Source organism: Bos grunniens, chromosome 4 (genome assembly GCF_055505025.1).
Source record: "Bos grunniens cultivar Pamir isolate PY7600 chromosome 4, Bosgru_T2T1.0, whole genome shotgun sequence".
NCBI classification, from domain to species: Eukaryota; Metazoa; Chordata; class Mammalia; order Artiodactyla; family Bovidae; genus Bos; species Bos grunniens.
The window spans coordinates 98651272-98674964 of NC_141168.1; the positions used below are offsets into that span (position 1 = coordinate 98651272).

The 23693-nt window shown below is 35.4% G+C and overlaps 1 long non-coding RNA gene across 4 annotated transcripts in view; it reads right to left on the minus strand.

The window, feature by feature from the left end:
* LOC147374575 (uncharacterized) overlaps positions 1-21658 on the minus strand; it is an 80222-nt gene extending 58564 nt beyond the window's left edge. The window contains exons 1-3 of one of the 4 annotated variants that reach the window (XR_015163261.1): positions 21390-21658; positions 19836-19945; positions 3069-3511 (exon numbers count right to left, since the gene is read on the minus strand). This is a non-coding gene — a long non-coding RNA (uncharacterized LOC147374575). Of the gene's footprint in view, positions 1-3068; positions 3512-9339; positions 10843-16934; positions 17196-19835; positions 19946-21389 lie in introns of those variants that run through there. The other 3 variants (XR_015163260.1, XR_015163258.1, XR_015163259.1) reach the window with 3 other exon arrangements.
* Between the last annotated feature and the right edge of the window lie 2035 nt (positions 21659-23693).

Below are 23693 nucleotides of genomic sequence, written 5' to 3' on the forward strand. Positions count from 1 at the left end.
TCAGAAGAGTAGGCTAAATAAAGATGCAATTTTCAATAGAAAAGTGGCAGAGAATTTTCAAGAATTAAGGAAAGACATGATTATTCTGACTAAAGTATCACATATTATACTTTTAAAAAGAGTAGCTCTTCAATTAAACATACTGTGAAAATTGAAGAAAATATATCATGTGTATTTTATTTATTTTGGTAAAAGTAGTTCAATAAGAATATGTAAGGATAAGAATCTTCAATGTATCTAATAACACTTTGAACTATATGAGTAAAAATCTGATAAAAGTTAATTTTAAAAAGACAAAAACTCAATGACATTCTTTTGTCACATTTCTGTCAGCAATGGACAGATTAAAAAGGCCAGATTGGAAGTTTGGGATTGATATGTACACACTGCTGTATTTAAAAGAGGTAACCAACAATGAACCACTTAAAAAAAAAAAATGCCATTCCCCAGCAAAAGATAAAATAAAGATAAATAAACAAAAAATTAAAAGGCTAAAATAAAAAAAAAAACTGATAATTTGGACATCACAACTGATAAACTTGTGATGGTTTATATGTCAGGGGCTAGTGTGTATAAGTGTGTATGTTTACTAAGGGAGAGACGTAGAGTAGGAGAGAGAGAGCGGAGAGAGAAAGAGAGAGAATGAAAAATGAGAACTTTATGTCTAATATTCTGCAATCAAATATAAATCAAAGAGTCACTAAAGCTGACTGTGCATTATGAAAAAAGAATTTCAATAGATTTAAAATTTTGGAAAATAATGTATCACATTATTTGATCAGATTCAATTTATTTATTTATTTTTTTAATTTTATTTTATTTTTAAACTTTACATAATTGTATTAGTTTTGCCAAATATCAAAATGAATCCATCACAGGTATACATGTGCTCCCCATCCTGAACCCTCCTCCCTCCTCCCTCCCCATACCATCCCTCTGGGTCGTCCCAGTGCACTAGATTCAATTTAAAAATTATTTTTAAGGATTAGAAAGCAAAAATCTACAACTGTCCACTTGAAAAAATTGAAACACATTTATAAAACTCAGATTTAGTATAATATTAAAATCAAAATCCTAAGTAATATAGAAAAGTATGAGTATGTTATAAATGAAAATTGTGAGATGCAAACAGATGTGTATTCAGTAAAATTTGTATTCAAAATATAGATTGTACAAGGAATAGGTACAAAATAAATAAATGAGCATATAATAAAACAAATTCAGGGAAAGTTAAAAAATAAAACATGTTTTTAAGATGACAAAATTAACGTATTTCTTGCAATGTGAACAAGAAAGAGAGCAGAGATAAAAGGTAAGAAGACATAACTATAGAGATGTCTACATTATCAGAATATTCAACATATAATTTTATGTGCATATATTTAAGTATCTAAATGATATGGGTTATGTTGCAAAATATTATTATCTAAACTGTTAGAACAAAATATAAATGCTACCATATAATAAATATGTTAATGGTTAGTTGAATAAATTTTTAAAAATTCTAAAGAAAAAGAAAATGTTACAGATTCTTTATAGAAATTGTTTATAGAAACATGTCAAGAAATTTAAAATTTCTATGTGTAAATATCTAGAACACAGAAAAATAAAACATACTTTCATGTTTATATACTTAGTAGAATACTCACAAAAGAATACATATACATTAGTTTCTTTCTAATCCTGCATCTAAATGTAAAGGCAAAATTCTAAATAAAGTATTACCAAATGAAAACAAGTGGTTTACAGAAAGAGTAAGTATAGCTTGCATTATTAGAATAATAATTCCAATTTTCACAAGTGTCGTTCATATAATTGAATCATAGCACAAGTAAGGGAACATAAAATAAAAATACATAAAATAAAATTAAATTAAATATATTAAATTAAATACATTAAATTAAAATATTTAAAGAGGAAAACATGTTAATTTTAATATTTAAAAATTATTAATTCATCAATGAAATGAAATATAAGGCTTTAGGAAGTTAGAAAGTTTTAGAAAATTACTTCTGGAATTAAGAATATCTAGTAGCACATAGATTAGATATCAAAATAATTCCTATTAAATATAATATACAATTAAGACTGCTGTTACTGTTTCACATCACATAGCAGATGCTTGCCAAAATTAATAAAACATGAAAAATAGTGTAGAGGGCAGCACTGTTATCACTTTGGAGACAGTACGATTATCTTCTGGGGCAATCAACTGTAAAAAATTTTAAACTATTAAGATGATTCAATAACTTGTTTATATACAAAAATTTTCAAAGAAATAGCTTTTTAATATAACAGTGATAAACAGCGAAAAAATATCATTTAATTAAAACTATAGGATTCCTGGGCTTCCCAGGTGTCTCAGAGGTAAATAATTCACCTGCGATTTAGAAGATGGAGGAGATGGCATGGGATTGACCCCTGGGTTGGAAAGATCCCCTGGAGGCGAGCACAGAAACTCACTCCAGTATTCTTGCCTGGAGAATCCCACGGACAGAGGAAACTGGCAGGCTATACAGTCCATAGGGTCACACAGAGTCAGACAGGACAAACACAACTGAAGCTGCTGAGCCTGCCTGCATGCATAGGATTCTTAATAAAAACCATGTAATGTCTAGCCGTAAATCTGATAAGAAATATATAACATCTGCATTAATACAAGTATGGAGGATTTTATAAGAAATTTAAAAGCTAATTCTAAACTTGATAGAAGGAGAAAGTCCCCAGTAATTTAAAAGTATAGATTCGTAGGAGAAGCATATATTATCCCACCAGATAGCAAACATGTCAAATATATTTCTCAGAAATAGCAATTAAAATGTGTACTGTAGATACAGCTAAAATTTTAGGTCAAAGATAAATAAGGTGTACGGAAACTCATTTCTATTTGTATAGGGTAAATTTAGATTTTGATAAATTTGACTTTATAATTGAGAGTGTTGCTGGTGCTGCTGCTTCAGTCATGTCCAACTTTTTGTGACTCCATGATCTGTAGCCCACCAGGTTCCTCTGTCCATGGATTCTCCAGGCAAGAATACTGGAGTGGGTTGACATGTCCTTCTCCAGGGGATCTTCCCCACCTAGGGATCAAAACCAGGTCTCCTGCTTTGCAGGCAGATTCTTTACCATCTGAGCCACCAGAGAAGCTGAATGAATGGATTATTCAACAAGTAGCCTAAAGTAATTTGACAGCTATACGAATAGACAACCTCATGTCATGAACAAAGATTTCCTACACATTTCTTCAGTTCAGTTCAGTTCAGTCACTCAGTAGTGTCGGACTCTTGGCAACCCCGTGGAGTGCAGCACACAGGCCTCCCTGTCCATCACCAACTCCTGGAGCTTACACAAACTATGTCCATTGAATTGGTGATGGCATCCAACCATCCCATCCTCTGTCATCCCCTTCTCCTCCCGCCTTCAATCTTTCCCAGCATCAGGGTCTTTTCAGATGAGTCAGTTCTTCACATCAGGTGGCTAAACTATTGGAGTTTCAGCTTCAGCATCAGTCCTTCAAACGAATATTCAGGATTGATTTCCTTTAGGATGGACTGGTTGGATCTCCTCGCAGACACATTTCTTAAATAGTTTTAAATTATTTTAAAATAGCCTTGAAAATATTCAAAGAAAATATAAGAATTTTCTCTTTCTTTTTCAGTGAGGAAAATATTTTGATTTAGAAGGAAATTGACAAATGTACGCTTATGAGACAAAACAAACAAACCTTCATAAAAACAGAAATGATCAAAAAAATTTTTTAAATCCTATCATTAAAATGTAAAAGGTAATGAAATATTGGGATAAAACAACAAAAAATAAACAAAATAAAGAGCAATTAAGAGCAATTTAGAAAAAGACAACTATATAGGCAAAAGGCAAAGGACATAAAAAAAGACAAAGAAAAATTCTGAGAAACATTTAAATTATGCTCAATCTCACTAGCAATGAAAGAAATGCAAATTAAAAGCAATTAGTTATTTTTCACATGAGACAAAATATTAAGAAAATTATAATCTCAGTATTATCAAGAATTCAGGGAAATAAGAATTCTTCATATAGCAGGAAATCAAAAAATGGTGAAATGTTTTTAGAAAAGTTTTTGGTTGAATATTCTAATGTTTAAGTTTTAATTACTTTGATCAATTAATTCTGCTTTTAAAGATGTCTCTTAAACTAATATACAAAAGTAACCCCAAATACTTAGGATGGTTAGCGCAAAATTATTTAATGAAAAAAATGTATCAATTTAAATGACCATATATATGATAGTAGTAAAATTCATTTTTATATGGATTTGTCATAGAAGTCTATGTATCAATAAAAAGGATAGAGTGATCTGTATATATAATGCCATGAATCTTATGCCTGTTAAAAGAAAAAAGATCACAAAGTATCCTATTATTGAAAAAATATAGTTTATGAAAGGATGCACTCTTGAGTATGGTTGCCTCTTGAGTGAGGAGAGGAATTTATTCAAAGGAAAAATCATTTTTTTTATTATATTTTACATTTTTAGGAAAAATAACGGTATTTATGCTATAAAAATGAAACAACAAAAAAGGTATATAACTTTGACATTCATTTAAATCATTGCTTTAAAGACAACATGAACTATTCCTATTTTTATTTCCTGTCAGTATACAATCTTGAAAATACCTCTAAAAAGCAGAACAAGATTTTGCATTTTACCAAAGCAATGTAGAAACAAAATTAACAACAGAAAATGAAACAACTTTTGATCAATAAATTCAGTCTCTTTAATAATCTGTTTGGACAAAAAGTAGATACTTTAAGAGATTATGAGAGAGTAGAGGCTCTGAGTCAGAGAAAAAAATACCCGTAAGTAAAATCTTACATAAGAATCAGTTGTGGTTTTATGTGTTATCTGCTTTGAAGCCAATAATATGTATAAGTAGTTGGTGGTTTAGTTGCTAAGTCGTGTCTGACTCTTGCAACCCCGTGGACTGTAGCCTGTAAGGCTCCCTTGTCCATGGGATTTTCCAGGCAAGAATACTGGAGTGGATTGCCATTTCCTTCTCCAGGGGATCTTCCCAACCCAGGAATCGAACCCAGGTCTCCTGCATTGCGGGCGGATTCTTTACCAACTGAGCTATGAGGGAAGCCCATAAGTAGTTAGAAAATATGAATATTAAATTTATAAAATTTTAACTTGTTAACTTTGTAAACAAATCTGAATGTATTAATTCAGTAGTATCTTGGGGCCTTGTATTTAAGGAGACTGTTTATAACTACATTTAAGTAGATTCTTTAGAAGTACTGTGTAAACTTTGGTCATATGAAAATTCTGCTCTGACAAAACAGTCAAGTGAAATGTCAAACTATCTTAAGAAATCTAGAAATAAGAAAGTAAAAAAAAAAAAAAAAATATATATATATATATATACACACACACACAAACCAGATTTTAAAGCTAGAAAGAGAGACTCAATTGAAAACTCTAGGCCAGTGGTTTTAAACTAGGATTTACAAACCTCTCATGGGGGTCCTTGAACAAAACTGAGCATACTAACTTAAAATTAATGAGCTCATCAAAATTTCTAGTTGGAAATTTATACAACTAGACCTCTTAAGATATGTGCAGTTGTATATTTCATTTTGCAGGTATTCAGTTTCTAAGATCGGAGAAGGCAATGGCAGCCCACTCTAGTACTCTTGCCTGGAAAATCCCATGGGCAGAGGAGCCTGGTAGGCTGCAGTCCATGGGGACGCTAAAAATCAGACACGACTGAGCGACTTCACTTTCACTTCTCACTTTCATGCATTGGAGAAGGAAACGGCAACCCACTCCAGTGTTCTTGCCTGGAGAATCCCAGGGACGGGGGAGCCTGGTGGGCTGCTGTCTATGGGGTTGCACAGAGTCGGACACTACTGAAGTGACTTAGCAGCAGCAGCAGTTTCTAAGATACACCAAACTCATCAGGTAATTAAATCATGGAATTTGAACATTTGAAGATAGTAACAATCAACTGAACATTTACTGTGCCCTTTGAGGGGAGAATAGTACCTTTCTCATTTGTGGTAGATCAAATAATTAGATACAGTAATACATTAAAAACAATTCCTTTGCTGAAATATCTTAATTAAATTGTTTGAATGATTACCAGTGGCATTTCAATGATCTAATAAGAAAGTGATAGTGAGAGTCATGATTAGAGAATTCCATTAAGAACTAGCTGCCATCCACCAGTCTAGGTGAAAAGTATGAAATGAATCATACTTATGGGAAAAGAAAAGAGTAAGGCTGCTTTTTATACCAAGTTTCTGTTTGAACGAAAGAAATCCAAAACTTAGCATGCTTATACTTGATTAATAATTCATATTTTTAAAGTGCTTTCACACACTTAATCTTGTTTGATCTGAGCAAGGTTTTGAGGAAGGCAGGGCTTATTGGCCCAAAGTACCAGCAAGGAAACTGGATCAGAAATGTCAAACAACCTGTCCAAATTCACGGTCCTCCTAGGAAATGGTGAAACCAGAATAGCACTCATACGTCCTGACACTTAATCTCTTGTTTCCCAGCTGTTTGTGTTGTGAGGCTTGATGAAGAAAGGCACTGGGAAAAGTGTAAGAACAGTTACAATGAGAGAAAAGTCACATTTACTTCTCTCTTCTGTTTGTTCAAATATCAAATTTGAGGGCCTACTAGGCAGGCATGCTTAGGTGCTCAGTCATGCCCGACTCCCTGCAACCCCATGGACTGTAGCCTGCCAGTCTCCTCTGACAACGGGATTCTCCAGGCAGTACTGGAGTGTGTAGTCATTTCCTTCTCTGGGGGATTTTCCTGACTTAGGGATCGAACCCACATCTCCTGTCTCTCCTGCATTGCAGGCAGGTTCTTGATATTCAGAGCGATTAGTGAAGCCATAACAGGATGTCAAAATAAGTCTCTTTCAGTCTTGGTTTTGTTGAACTCCCAAGAAAATATGCACCAGTTACTCCTTCATTGCAAAGCAAGGTGCTAAATAACCATGTGATAACGACAAAACAAATATCCCAAAAGCTGTTTTAAGTCTCCTAATAACTTGTTCTCATAAATGATTTCCGTGAAGTGATGTCAACGGGGTCAGGAGGTTTGCTGGATGTTGGCCGGCCCTTGAGAAAATTATGTTTAAGAGCTGATGGAGGCTATACCAGCTTCTCTGTGATCTTGACTATGTCAGAAAACACAACTGTTTCAGGGTGGAGAGGAGTGAATGAGGGAGAGAGAGAATGCAGCCACACATTCATCCTTTCATTGCTGGGTTGATATGGTGGAACAAGAAGCTGGAAGTTTGAAAGAAGTTTAGTGTTTTGAATATTGTCTTGTAGTGTGCTTGTGTGTGTGTTTGAAGTACTCAGAGGATTTGCTTTTAAGTCTGAGAGTGACTAGCAAAGTTTTAAAAACCTCTGACAAATAGTGGGTGAAAAAAAAACTGGGAGTGTGTTTGAACAGGTAGATATTTGCTGCAGGTTATTGTGGGAAAATAAATGTTTCTTTCTGATGATGTTTTATGAACCTTTGAACTCAAGGCAATAGTTATGATTACTTTACAGTCTCAAAGGCAAAATAGCAGACCTGCCTTCCATCATCCCTAAATCTTTTTTTCCCTTTAATCTCTCCCATCATTAATATTGATCAAATTTCTCAGTTCTAAAAGCATAAGTGTATACCTTTACTCCTTATTTTCAATACCGCATGCTATCAGAAAGCCACATGGTTACCTAAAATTTGAATCCTAACTTCTCACCACCTAAGTCACTGATGCCCTATTCTGAGGCCTCCCATCACTGTCCAACGACTGGAATAGCCTCCTCCCTGGGATCTTTCTTTCAGCTAAAGCCCTTTTCTGTATGTACATTCACCAAAATTACCACTTGAAACACAAACCACATCACAGCACCACTTCACTTAAAGATCTCCAACTGTTTTTTTAATTTTACTTCAATAAGTCCCTACGTTTTTCCCCATTGCTTACAACCTCCTTATGAGATCTTTGTCCTGCTCTCTAACCTTGTTTCTAACCCTCCCCTTCATACCCACCCTTTAGCCACACTGGCCTCCTTCCTGTTCCTTTGACAGACCAGACCCATTATATCCTCAGGGACTTCCCATTTGCTATTTTTCTCTGCCTGAGTTTGTTTTACTAAAATATTCTAAATATTACTAAAATATTTACTAAAATATTACTAAAATATGTTGGGTACTATTCACATCTCGGGCTTCCCTGGTGGCTCAGTGGTAAAGAATCTGCCTGCAATGCAGGAGACATGGGTTTGATCCCTAGGTCTGGAAGATCACCTGGAAAAGGGAATGACAACCCACTCCAGTAAGCTTGCCTGGGAAATCTCAGGGACAGAGCAGCCTGGAGGGCTATAGTCCGTGGGGTTGCAAAAGAGTAGGACACGACTGAGCAACACATAAACAACACATTCACATCTATGTTCAAACCTCATCTGCTTAAACGGAGCTGCTTTGACCACCCTCTTTCATAGTCATTCTTTATCCACTTGAACAGTGTTCTTCTCATACCACTTGCCATAGTATTAAGCATAATTTTTTTTAAAGTATATGGTTGCATATAATCTTACTTCCATGCTAGAATGTAAGTTCCGTGGAGGCAGAAAATTATTCACTGATCAGAGTAAACCTGGATTACAGTTTAATAATCAAAAATAATTTTTTGTTTTTAAAGGAATGACCAATGATAAGTAGTGATTTTTGAAGTCACATTGGATCACACTGGAATTTTAACATATCAATGGAAATCTTAACAGGACATTGGACTATAACTACACAAAGTAATATAAGTTAATTTTCATAGAGTTGGTGCTTCATAATCTACAAAAATTCCAGATAACTTGTTTTGGCTAATTAATGACAGAAGAAATATTTGTTAACCTTCCAGTTGGCTATGAAATTTACAAATGCTTCAATAAATTTATTCTTTGCCTAAAACAGAGGAACTCCTTGGTAATCCTGTATTTCTAATATGTCATTTAGATTTGTCAAACATCTGAAATTATACCTCGATATTCCATGGTGCAAAACAAAGGAGTATATTGAGATAAACAGAGGTCTACTGTTTCTCTTAAACTTGTGTCCTTGAAAAACCAGAAAAATGTTGGCAATCCTGCCATAAAAGTGCCATGGAACACTCTGACAATTAAGTTACTCAGGGCTGAGAGTACAGTGAAAGCTGACCGATTCAATAAATATACCACTCTTCCTGGGAAAAGCAGGTGTGAGCACAGTAAGAATTGCTGCAAATCTGCTGAAGAAGACATCTTTTTGGTATTGTCTCAGAGTGAGGAGATGGATAAGAAATTCAATAGTCTAGATAAAGGATGATGGTTTATTTACATTTAGAAAATCTTATAGTCCTGCCAGGAAGTGAGTTCCTACTTTAAGATTACACAAAGTTAACACATTACCTGAGTAATTTCAAATTCTGACATAACAAATTTACTTTGTGAAGTATTAACTCTCCATGTGATACAGAAATACACAATATATGTATTAGAGAAACCCACTCCATTATTATGTGCCCAAAACTTAGTGAAGTTGGCTCTAGTTTCAGTTCAGTTCAGTTCAGTCGCTCAGTCGTGTCTGACTCCTTGTGACCCCATGAATCGCAGCACACCAGGCCTCCCTGTCCATCACCAACTCCCGGAGTTCACTCAGACTCATGTCCATCGAGTCAGTGATGCCATCCAGCCATCTCATCCTCTGTCATCCCCTTCTCCCCCTGCCCCCAATCCCTCCCAGCATCAGAGTATTTTCCAATGAGTCAGCTCTTTGCATGAGGTGGCCAAAGTACTGGAGTTTCAGCTTCAGCATCATTCCCTCCAAAGAAATCCCAGGGCTTATCTCCTTCAGAATGGACTGGTTGGATCTCCTTGCAGTCCAAGGGACTCTCAAGAGTCTTCTCCAACACCACAGTTCAAAAGCATCAATTCTTTGGCACTCAGCCTTCTTCATAGTCCAACTCTCACATCCATACATGACCACTGGAAAAACCATAGCCTTGACTAGACAGACCTTTGTTGGCAAAGTAATGTCTCTGCTTTTGAATATGCTATCTAGGTTGGTCATAACTTTCCTTCCAAGGACTAAGCGTCTTTTAATTTCATGGCTGCAGTCACCATCTGCAGTGATTTTGGAGCCCCAAAAAATAAAGTCTGACACTGTTTCCACTGTTTCCCCATCTATTTCCCATGAAGTGATGGGACCAGATGCCATGATCTTTGTTTTCTGAATGTTGAGCTTTAAGCCAACTTTTTCACTCTTCACTTTCACTTTCATAAATAGGCTTTTGAGTTCCTCTTCACTTTCTGCCATAAGGGTGGCTCTAGTTAGGTAAGGCAATTTCAGTTCACCATATATCTCTCAAGTGTCTGCTGTTCTAGGCCTTGAGGATACAGGGGTAAATAATGCCATGTCCTTGCCCTGGGGTAGTCTTTCAAAAGGGGCCATTTAACTATAGTACAATGAATATTAAAATAAAATTTGACTCCTCCAAGGAAAAATAGGCCTGCAATGGAGGGCTCACAAAAGACATCCTGAAAGAGTGGCTATGGAAAATACGCAACACTGGAGTTGAACTTAACATCCCTGAATACAACGTTAGTCTTGATGCATAAATCAACAAAGAAGGAAAAGGATATTATAGGATGTGCAGATGATATGATTAGATGCCTTGTTGTGTCAAATGTGTGATGCCAGGAAATTAAAAGCCTCCAAGGTATTGAAGTATACAGTTCTAAGGAGAGTTCTGTGGAAGATGAGTCCTTGACTGGTAATCTCAGGTCAGTTCCAAAAGGCTGCTTCACAGTAGTTGTGATCTGTGGGAGAATCAGAAAACCCTCCACTTTGGAGCTTCTGTATGCATCCACTTGTAATGCTATATTCTAACAACTGTTGCCAAAGACAAAGCTGCATAGAAGAAGAGGGTCTTAATTTAGAGCAAAAGGAGCAGAAAGAACATGCAGTCATAGTTGGAAAAGTAGGAGACAACAGGGAGGGACAAAGATTCAAAGGCATAACTCCCCCCTACTATTCTGTTGGTTACTAGCAAGTTGAGTTCCCCACCAAAGAATTATACAGTCAGCACAGACTTTATAAGATAGTATTTCCAGAAGACTCAATATTGGCAAATATAGAAAATGCTATATTCTTTAAGAGGAATGAAAAAAAGTCATTGAGAGCAGAGACTGTGAATACTTTGATCACTATTATATGACCCCAAACTACAATATCTAGCATATTTTAGTTGCTTAAGGATTGTTGAATGAATGAGTGAATTGAAGTGAACTGAATGAGTGAATTGAATGAATGAGTGAACTGAAGACTTTCTAGTTTAAACTAATTTAAAGTTATAGGCTATATAAAGAGACAGAGGACTCTATGGTAAGAAACAAACCATGAGTAAATTTCTGGAGGTGAGAGACAAAATCTTATTGATGGAACTGTGAGAGCAGTTTGGTTTTAGCGGCCTTGAGCACTGTGGGTGAAGCTGAACTTAGTCACTCAGTCACGTCTGGCTCTTTGCGATCTGATGGACTGCAGCCTACCAGGCTCCTCTGTCTGTGGAATTCTCCAGGCAAGAACACTGGAGTGGGTAAACATTCCCTTCTCCAGGGGATCTTCCCAACCCAGGGATTGAATCTGGGTCTCCCTCATTGCAGGAAGATTCTTTAGCATCTGAGCCACCAGGGAAACCCTGGTGGGAGAAGTTAGTATGTTTGAAATAGCCCATGTGGAAGGAAGAAGAAAGCTTCACTAGGGAACAGAGAGGGAGGGGCTGGGACTGCTGTGTTATAGTGGAGGGCTCCAGGAGATAGCAAGTATGGATATGAACTAATCCTCATAGATATATTACTTTTTCCATAATGCTCATAAGCCTAGATATGGAGCAGAGAGATGTTATCACTAACGGTTTGAACTTGTTCTAATAGTGCTTGCATTTTACAATTCTAAAATGTGATTATCAGAAACATTTAAATGGAAATAAAATTTTACAATCATGTGTTTTAGGTTGATCAAATTATAAAATAACTCAGAAAAAATTAATTACTTCTTTACAGGTGATTTACTATTAAAAATAGTTTTTAGGGGTAAGAAGTTGATCATTAAAGATCTTAAATATTCCCTTGTACTTTTATTTTGCTTATTTGTTTTTAATCTATGGCTTTATTCTTTGGAATAAAAAAATAATATTTCCTTGAGAAATTTGAAATATTTTTAAATATGATAGATATACAAAATATAACCTTGTTTATAATTATTTGGGTGCAACATTTTTTATCTGAATGATATATTTATTTTATATACTGTAAAAATAGACATAATGATAGGAAGATGTATATGAGGGTTTTATGTATTTTTTATGCAATTGTATTTGTACTTTGATAGTTTTTAAAAAGTTGTCCTGTGGCTTACTCATCTCATAAGATTTAATAGTGAATTAATCATTTGTATACCAGGGGAAGATGGTTTGATCAATATCAGAAATATAGTCTCTACAAGGAGAATGTTTTGATAAGTACACTTTGAATAAACCTCTTTTATGAACTGAGTCATATTTCTTAAACCGTTAAACCAATAAGCATTAGATTTGGTTTGGAATAAGAGTGATCTCAGAAGTACATTTGACCAGCCTAACCCAAAGCATGTCCATCTATACATCCGTATCTATGCAGTAAGCCCATCTAATACATTATTAACACAAACTGCAAATAATAATGGACCAAGGATTAATTTTTTATGTGCAATATGAATCTTTGATCTTGTAAGGCCAAGAAGTAAATGAATTTATCCAAGCCGGAGAACAGTTTGGAGGCAAAACTAATGGTAAAAAAACAATCTAATTTCAAATAATTTACTGATTTAAGTCAAATTATCAAAATGGTTCAGAACAATAACTTTTAAAAATTTATGACAAATAGGACAATAAGCACAGAAATATCATTGCATGAACACTGGTTTGCTTCTTGAGTAATTCACTACACTGTGCTTTATTGAATCTTTTATCTTTCTAATACAATGTCTATTTCTCAAAGTTCTTCACGGAAGTAATATAGACATTGGAAGGAAGCTCAGAAATTTCAACTAGGTAGTTGTCTGCTATTTTAAAAAGAGTATTTTGAAAACACATCTCTCTATATATTTATTTTTTAGCAAAGTAATAAGTAGCACATGTGGCATAACCCAAATTACCACTGTGGAACAGTTCTTGAAACACAGAAGATGTTGCTTTGCATTGTGAACTGAGAACTATCTCCATTGTCTAAACAAGAAAAATACATATATACACAGAAAATGAAACCCCTAAACATATATACAGAGCTTCCCCCATAGCTCAGCAGGAGAGAATCCGCCTACATTGTAGGAGACACAGGAGATGCGGGTTCAATTCCTGGGTTGAAAAGATCCCAGGAGAAGGAAATGGCAACCCACTCCAGTGTTCTTGCTTGGGAAATCCCAAGGACAGATAAGCCTGGTGGGCTACAGTCCATGGATCCAAGAGCTGGACACGACTGAGCAACTGAGCGGAGAAGGAAATGGCAACCCACTCCAGTATTCTTGCCTGGAGAGTCCCGTGGACAGAGGAGCCTGGTGGGCTGCTGTCCATGGAGTTGACAGAGTCGACACGACTGAAGCGACTTAGCATGCATGCATGCATTGGAGAAGGAAATGGCAACCCACTCCAGTGTTCTTGCCTGGAGAATCCCAGGGATGGGGGAGCCTGGTGGGCTGCTGTGTATGGGGTCAGACAGAGTCAGACATTGAAGCGACTTAGCAGCAGCAGCAGCACAGCAACTGAGTACACATCATCGTCATAAACATATATGCAGGCTACTTAGGCAAGTTACCATTTAACCTTTTAGAGTCTTGGTTTTCTATTTTTAAAATAAGAAAATATGGAGACTTGTTGTTGTTCAGTCACTCAGTCAGATCTGACTTTTTGCGACCCCATGAACTGCAGCACACCAGACTTCCTTGTCCTTCACCATCTTCCAAAGATTGTTCAAACTCATGTCCATTGAATTAGTGATGCCATCCAACCATCTCATCCTCTGTCTTCCCCTTCTCCTTTTGCCTTCAATTTTTCCCAGCATCAGGGTCTTTTCCAGTGAGTTGGTTCTTCCCGTCAGGTGGCCAAAGTATTGGAGCTTCATCTTCAGAATCAGTCCTTCCATTAATATTCAGGGTTGATTTCCATTAGGACTGATTGGTTTGATCTCCTTGCAGTTCAAGGGATTCTCAAGAGTCTTCTCCAGCACCTCAGTTCAAAGACATCAATTCTTTGGTGCTCAGTCTTTTTTATTGTCCACTCCTCACATCTGTACATGACCACTGGAAAAACCGTAGCTTTGACAATATGGACCTTGTAGGCAAAGTAATGTCTCTGTTTTTTAATATGCTGTCTAGGTTTGTTATAGCTTTTCTTTCAAGGATCAAGCATCTTTTAATTTCATGGGTGCAGTCACCATCTACAGTGATTTTGGAGCCCCCTCCGAAAAAGTCTGTCACTGTTTTCATTGTTTCTCCATCTATTTCCCATGAAGTGATGGGACTGATCCAATGATCTTAGTTTTTTGAATGTTGAGTTTTAAGCCAGCTTTTTTACTCTCTTCTTTAAACTTCAACAGACTCTTTAATTCCTCTTTGCTTTCTGCCATAAGGGTGGTGTCATCTGCATATCTGAGGTTATTGATACTTCTCCCACCATCTTGATTCCAGCCTGTGCTTCCTCCAGCTCAGCATTTCGCATGATGTACTCTGCATATAAGTTAAATAAGCACGGTGGCAATATACAGCCTTGATGTACTCCTTTCCCAATTTTGAACCAGTCTGTTGTTCCATGTCCAGTTCTAACTGTTGCTTCCTGACCTACATACAAGTTTCGCAGGAGGCAGGTAAGGTGGTCTGGTATTCCCATCTCTTTCAGAATTTTCCACAATTTATTGTGATCCACACAGTCAAAAGCTTTAGCAATAGTCAGTGAAGCAGAAGTAGATGATTTTCTGGAATTCTCTAGCTTTTTCTATGATCCAACGGATGTTGGCAATTAGATCTCTTGTTCCTCTGCCTTTTCTAAATCCAGCTTGTACATTTGGAAGTTCTTGGTTCACAGACTAATTATTAGCTCATTTTTTTTTTAAATACATGCCATGTACTTTGTACCATTTTCAATAAAAATTAGCTATCCTTTTTCAGTTTTACCACAAATTTTCCTCCTATTTATGTTCTGTGTTGCTAAACCTTCTCTGATGATTCAGAAGATGAATTATGATAAAACCTGATGATGAGCATCATATTAACTAAAATGTGATATGTATTCTTTGTTCTAATGGATGTTTCTATGATTATTAATGAGAATATTTTACATACTTATTTTTGTGTGTTTATATATGTTTTTATTTTAAATTAATTTTTTCTTTCTGTGAGCTTTTTTTTCAATACTAAATTTATATGATTTACAGTGTATATCTCTGTGTTAATAATATTGAAAAGTTGCCTGCTTTTTAATTAGCTTCCCATTCTCTTTGCTTTTATACATAGTCAAAAATTTTTGAGTGAAAACATGAGCATATTTTATGCCACCAAATCCACTTCTGTCTGTCTTTACTGTCACTTGGAAAGGCACTCTCTAACCTAAAGGTCCCCAACCTCCAGGATATAATGCAGTTGAATAATCCCAAAACCATCCCCCGACTAGTCTGTAGAAAAATTGTCTTCCACAAAACCGGCCCCTGATGTCACAAAGGTTGTAGACCACTGCTGTAATCTATCCCAAGACACTTAAAGTCTTCTATACTTCCTTCTAGTGAGTTTATTATCTTTTTAAATATTTAATATTTAAACCTTTATCTTCCTAAAAGTTTTTTAGTATATGTACCATATAAGTATAATAAATCATATTTGGTATAAATATGATTTAACTTTGTTTTTAAAATTGTCAGTCATTGTTTTAATACCATATGAAAATCATATTTTCCCATGAATTTGAACAAAACACATTTTCTTATAATAAAATCTTTAAATTGTAACTGCTTTTGTACCTTAGAGATTTTTTCTTTGGCTGTATCTCTGCCTATGCTGGGTATGTTTTATTTTCATTCTGATAACTGTTAGAATATGCCATTTTCTAATTTCTCTTTTCAAAATGTATTTGATGCTCTTTTTATATTTAAATTAAATCTTAAAGTTATTCTACTATATTTCAGTAAAACTATGATTATTTTAACTAGTTTTGCAAATATTCATAGCTTTACCTGAGATAAATTAATATTTTTATAAGGTTGTGCCTTCTCAAAGGAAAGAATTGATCATACTTCTCTATACATGTATTTTATAAAAAGGATATTGGTTCTTAATTATTAACTAAACTTTGGACTAGTTTTCTTTAAAAAATGATACATATTTGGCTCATGTATACTAATATGTTCATTATATGTTTAATATTGGATTTAGTATATTTTGTTCCCAAACAGAAACTTGCTATAAAGCTAAAGGTTATATTATTTTTTTGAGGAATATAATTGTTTTCATACCTTTAATAAAACTAAAATTTTAATAAACTAAATCATATAATTTTTAAAAGTTATTAAGAAAAGAGTGAATCAATTCACAAACACTGTTTAAAATGTCGCTCATGAATTTTTTTCCAATATTAAAAATTTAAACCCTTATTCTAGGAAACAGTAGGCTAAGAGACATAAATATGTGTTATTTAAGATGTTACTCTCCAGACTACTTTCTGATCATTGATTCAAGAAGTATTCTGGGTCTTGCTTTTTTAGTCTTATTAATGTCAGTGATCTCATTATCAAATATACTTGTATTAACAAAAACTTCCTACTATTTGCTATATGAGATTGTCTAAATAAAAAGTCATAATACAATAATTCACCAATAACTTTACCATAGAACATTTAAACACAATCTTTTATTCACTGATTCCCATCCTTATTATACAGAAACATAAAATGGGTGTGGCTTGTCCTATTTGTAAGATTTGTAACTTCTGAACTACCCATGCTTTTTCTGATTATAAAGATGATTGATGAATTTGTATTTCGAAAAGCAATGTTATTACACCCATGAAACTATCTGCTCTTCAGGGATTGCTTTGAAATGCTTGGTTATTTCATGTTCCAGCCATAGTTTTATTTTTTCAATGAAGTTCATCCTTAGAATTAAGGGGAAAAAAAAGATGTTTAATACTAAAATTTGGGGATCCATATAATCTTGTATATATCTGCTATCTTGTATATATATTGTATAGAATCTGCTATAGTCTTGTCCTTGGAGATGAATTCACAAATAGATATAACCAACTTAATCTGAAGTGTTTTAACCAATTCCATGTTTCCTGCCTTAAATATCTTTTTCCAAGTTTATATGAAGCCATTTGGTGGCTACAGATTTTAAATTCACAAACCACAAAGTTCACTCTGGTGTACACATATTATCACTTCATAAAACTCATTCCGCTCCATCCTTCCAGTAAAGATATGACAAGGCTATTTATCAGTAGGTAATAAGACAGATAATTTAACTGTACAAGCTCTAATTGGTCTAATTCACTAACTGACCTCTCACCACTTGATTCACTAGTACAATTGAGCTCTGATAAAGCCTTTAATTGTAAATTGCACACAGCTGTGAGCTGCTTCTCACGCTGGCACAAAAACACTATCATCGACTGTTTCATCTCCGCGACCTGCTAATTTGGAGCATATGTAACTGTTTTTAATGCTGAAGGCTTGACATACCACAAACAGCAGATGTTGCAGCTGCCCCTGAGACGCTTTATTTAATTCAATTACGTCTTTTGGAGATATGTAAAAAAGCCAGGCGAGATGAGAGAGGGCAGGAGAATGTTAAAAATGGAGCCCCTGGTTGAGGCCCAGGTGGCTCGATAGGCAAATGATTGGGTGAATGTCTAAATGATCTTTTTAATTGAGTAGACTGACGGCTAATCAGGGTCATGAAGTGTTATCACACTGATGAGCTGAGTGGAGCCCTGGGCTGCTCTGCAATTAATGCCGCTTTTGTGAAAGGAGGAAAAAGAAAGATAATATATACCATCTGGCAATTGTTTATGATCAAAGCAGCAGTTTGCTGCAAATTCAAGTTAAATGCTATTCATAACATTATTTTTGCTGCTGCTGAGGGCAAGGACATGAAGCCCAGGCCTTTGTCTGACTTCTCATTCTCCTTCTCAACCAAAACATTCATTTTCTTCCACGTGTGTTATTATTAATTACTTGGCTGCTTGCTAACGTATGGCCTGAATGGTTCCCTGTTTGATATGCCAATAAAAAGCCCAGCATATACTCCTTGGAATCTACTTCAACTTTCATGCCAGTGTATCTGATTACAATAAAACAAAGCGAGGGCTAAAGTCACAGCCAAAACCCAGAGAAAACAAACCAGTTTTGCTTGTCTCTTTGGCATCTCTGGGATTAAAAAGAAGGTGGGTGGAGTTCTTGACAGCAGTGGCAAAATGTCTGAGTGATTTTTTTTCCCCCTGCCTCAAGGAGACCAGCATTTGCAAACTTTAAAGCAGATAGAGATTATTCCAGAAATCCCTAATATTTTCATTGTTTGTCACCTAAGGTCATCAAAATTAATATAAAGGTATAAACTAAAAATGAAGATAATTGTTAACATGAGGGCCGTTTCCAGGTTTCTCAGACACAATCACACAAAATATAGTCTTGCTTTTCATCCTGAGTCACTGGCAAGACTATAAAAGGTAAATAAGCAAAAATGGAGACTTCCAGTGAAAGCTTTGAAAAGCTCGACTATGATTTAGGAAAGGAAGAAAAATATAATTTCTTTTAAGTGCATAAAAATAAAGTGTCACTCTCACTTTAAATTATTGAAGCATGCAGGGACATACATATTCAGGAGTATGTAGTGAAAATAAAACACAGCCAAAAATCAAGGAATTAGCTTTAGAGTAGTAAAGTGAACTTAGAATGCAAAGCCATAAATATGGTTTATGCAGCCAGATTCCATCACTTTGAACTTTTTGATCACTTTAGATGCAGTTGAGATGAATGCTGACCTTAACTCTTATCTACTAGTAGTACCTGATCCAGAATCTACTTTTGGAACTACAAAGGTATCACCTAATATAATGTGTCAGGCATTTTTGGAAACTTACTACATTCTGGGCCCTGTGCTAGGTGCTGGGAATACAGTGATCATAAAGACATAGAAACTCCCCTTAATGACGTTAAAGTCTACTGAAAGAGACAGATACATAAGTGGAATTTACCATGGAGGGTTGAAGGCAAATGCTGTAACTTACAGGTGGGAAACCCAACCCAGACACTGGGGAGGCACAGGTGGCTGTTATAAGGTCCTTCTGGGACAAGTCCTTTGTTATTGTTTAGTCACTAAGTTCTGTCTGACTCTTTTGCAGCCCCAAGGACTGGAGCCTACCAGGCTCCTCTGTCCATGGGATTTCCCAGGCAAGAATACTGGAGAGGGTTTCCATGCCTTTCTCCAGGGGATCTTCTTGCCCTAAGGATCAAACCTGCATCTCCAGCCTTGGCAAGCATTTTCTTTACCTCTGAGCTACCTGGGAAGGCTTAATAAATATTTTTGCTGAATAAACACGGATACATTATATAAGTGTAACAGTCATGTGACTTAGTCATGTGAGGAGTATTTCTACCCACAGTCCTCATCTAGGTATGTAGAAACACATACCCCAGAAAGATGACAAACAGATTAGTGAACATAATTACTCTACAAGCAGAATTATTATAGATATGCAGTGAGTTAGTTGTCTTATCTGTGTCAGTGTTGTTACCTTAAGTGCAGATCATGGCCTTATTGAAAGCAAGGATGATACTTCCATTTCTTCAGTTGCTTCTGAAAGGATTTCCAAAATATCAAGGTTGCAGACCAACGTCAGGGAACCTAGTTGATGAAGGAGCAGAACACTGTTTAGCCACGTAAAGGTTTTTCTCAAGGAAGTGTTTTTATTTGATAATAAAATGGAAAGTGAAAGGAAAAGGTACAAATAAAAAACTTGTATAATGATTGCAAAGTTAACTAAGACAAATCAGATCTACCATTGTAAGAGCATTGTAATAGAGCATTTTTAGAAGACTCTCTGTCTAGCTAAAATTTAACAATCACAACAAAACACACACAAACATATGCGTACTCACACTAAAAAGTCACTTTAGTTTGAAGGAAGCATTTAAGCTACCATTTTGTATGTAGAGATGAAGAAAAACTAAATTTGACTTTCCTAGAAAAGCATGCTGAACAGGCCCTGATTATTAGTAGCAGAGTCAGCTTATAGACCTCAAACACTCTTTATACAACAGGATGGCAAAGGAAAAAGTTCTAGAATAAAAGGTGTTGAGGTTAGAAGTCAACTTTCAGTGTCTGAACTTTAAAAAGACTAGTTTATTTTAAACATTCTGAGAAAATGTAATTCTAATAAAAAATAATAGGTCCTTATCATTTGCCAAGGATTGTGCTAAGTGCATTTTACGTATATTATCTAATTTGATCTTTACAATAATCTGTCAGATGAATGTTATTATTTCTATATTTCTAATGCAGAAACAGGGACACAGGAAGGGTCCTATAACTCAGTCAAATTTATAGTTAGCCAGGGAAGAATACAGGATTTAAGCCAACTGCTGACTCTAAAAATCTCATGCTCTTCAGTGATAATCTTTACCTCTCATCCTGGAAAAGTTTAGGGACAAGAGAATTATTCTTGAGATAAAAGTTATTTTTGTTCACTTTATACTGGTTTAAATGAATAGTCTGTAAATTCTTTTAATAGTTTACTTTATAATGGGGCTTTCCAGGTGGTGCTAGTGGTTAAAGAACCTGTTTACCAATGCAGGAGACATAAAAGATGAGGGTTTATTATATTCTTTTATTATAACTTTTGGTGATAATTATAGGCTAACCATAAAATGCTAATTTATTAATAGTATTTAATAGAATACTATTTAATAGAAATAGTATTTAATATAATAATACTATTTAATATAAATAGTATTTCTCAGGCAATAAAACTTCCAATACAAGGTAACTCAAAGACTATCAAAGAATCCACTCTCCCCCACCTTACCACATTTAGAAAAGGCTTTTTAAAAAGTCTTCTGATGAGGAGTTGGAATAGTTATTCTTTCACTGATAAAACCCAATAAATTTTATTCTACATTTCTTCATACCATCACATATTTATTAAATATTTGTTACGTAGTAGATGTGGAGAGTCCAGGTAAATAAATGAAGAATTTTTTTTCCTATTTTCAAGGAGCATCTAGTATAGTTTAGGAGACAGATGCCTGAAGTAATCACAGTGATTACAAAGTTTATCAGTTTTTCTTGCCTAAATTAATTTGATCCCTGGGTAGGGAAGATCCCGTGATGGAGCATCTCCTTCACACACTCCAGTATTCCAGCCTGGACGATCCTTTGGACAGAGGAGCTTGGTGGGCCACAGACCAGAGAGTCGTAGAGAGTGGAACATGACTGAAGTGACTGAGCACGCATACAAATTCATTTGAAAATCTAATGGGAGACAGGATTCCCCTATGAGCTGATTTTGCTCTTCAAGCAAAGTTCCTGAGCCCTGCTGGAGGAAATGTAAGAGCTGTGCTCAAAGCAAGCAACTAGCAATGAAGCACACCTGCAGAAAGAGTAGAGCTGGAGAAGGCTCCAGAACAGCATCCAAAAACAAACAAGCGGCCAGTCCAAGGCAACCTGTATGGGAAAAGTGCATGAAAATAGATTTCATGAATCGCAGGGTCAGTCAACCAGGTGATAGAAAGAAGGAGGAAAGGAAAGAGAATTTACACAACATTTTAATGTTATAGTTCACTGCAGAGCATTGACAGGGGAGCACAATATTGAATGTCTCAATGAAACATCACAATAACAATGGAGACTCTATGAGAAAATCATCTCAATTGAGACCTAATGACAGAAGACTCTTCTCACCTTTATATTACCCTTCTGGCATTACTAATCCTAACGAACAGTACTGACTGTCAATAGGCACATTATGTTCAAACACAACAGGGTTTCTTTCTCTCTCTTCTCTTGTTAACCTTTACGCAAATTTGAGGTGACTCTGAAAGACTTACATTTTGTTCACAAAAAATACTGTGGGAATTAACCAAGACTCAACTCTGGTAGAATGGTATTAACATCTCAGGAAGCAGGTCATCATTTTTAGGCTATGCAATATACAGAGCCCTTTGACACTGGGAAAGAAGATGCAAAAAGGTCTTACTCATGTGGAGTAAAGTTCAAAGGGGAGGTAGATTTGGGGTTTGCTTTGGAAGACTGGTAGCACAGTGGGGAAGACCAAAGGGTTTCAAAGTATCGAGTTGGCCAAAAAGTTCATTCAGGTTTTTCCATACTATCTTATGGCAAATCTGAATGAACATTTTGGCCAACCCAATATTCTTGCCTACCTTCACATTGGTTCTGCTACACCCATGCTGAGTAACTTTGAACTAGACATCAAATCACCTTTGTCTCAATTGCCTGGTCAATAAAGTAGAAAAGATAAAATACCAACCTCACAAAGTTGTCTCAAGGATTAAAGATACGGAGGCATTAAGACTTAGCACATAGGCTGGCAAGTGTTAAAATTCAAAAATTAGTGCTTATTTTTTTCTTTCTATGGAACAACATGAAAAAAAGAGGCTGCTGGAGGTGGCACAAATCATACATGCAAAATTGTTAGTGCAGAATGAGATTATGATCTATAAAATTCAGAAAGACCAGAAAAAATAGTAGAGGGACTTTATTGAGACAGATTAAAAGAGGAAGCATATTGAGATTTTATCCTAGAGAAATCTTAAAGACATAAAGTTATCATAAAAGTAAGTACTAGGGACTCCTTGTCTCATAGCAACACGGGGAGAAATGGAGCTCAGTGTACTCATACTACATGTACTGAGTGAAGATTATGTATAAAGTATTTGGAGTTCAGTAGAAACTAGTTGAGCAGATAGGAAAATTAAGAGTTTGGAGATCTTATGGCTACAGGAACATTTGGCTATATGAGAGTGATTTAAAGTCTTTCAAAAATCTAAGTGTGTCTTTTCCAAAGAACCAGAACCAAGAAAGAACCTTAGATGTTCACAAATCCCAAGTGCTAATAGCTTTCTACAAATGAGATTACAGTAACTGTGATTATATGTTGTAGGATATCAATAATTACCAATAACAAGCCAGAGGGTATCAAGGCGGTAAGATTAACAATAAAGGAGAAAAGAATAGGATTAAACTTGGGTACAATGGGTTGGTAGATGCCAAGAGCAAGAGAAGCCAAAAGAGTATTATTCAGAAAGGAATTAAAAAATAGAGGTACACACTTTCAAAGCAACAAGGGAATAAAGCATTATTTTAAAGATGGAAGGGAAAATTAACAGTCTTATGTCTACATTTTAAAGGGAAGATTAAATGCAACCAACAAATAAAAGAGGATGGGAATTGAAAGATCCCTTGCATTCGGAAAAAATGAAGGAAATGTTAAGTTCCCAGGGAACAGTTTCCATAAACACAGGAATCCATGAAATCTGCTACCATAGAGCAATAATGTTGATTTGTGATACTGTTTGAAGACTATTTCTCTCCAAAACTCCCTCTTCCTCACACAGCTCGAGACCTCGGTGTCCTC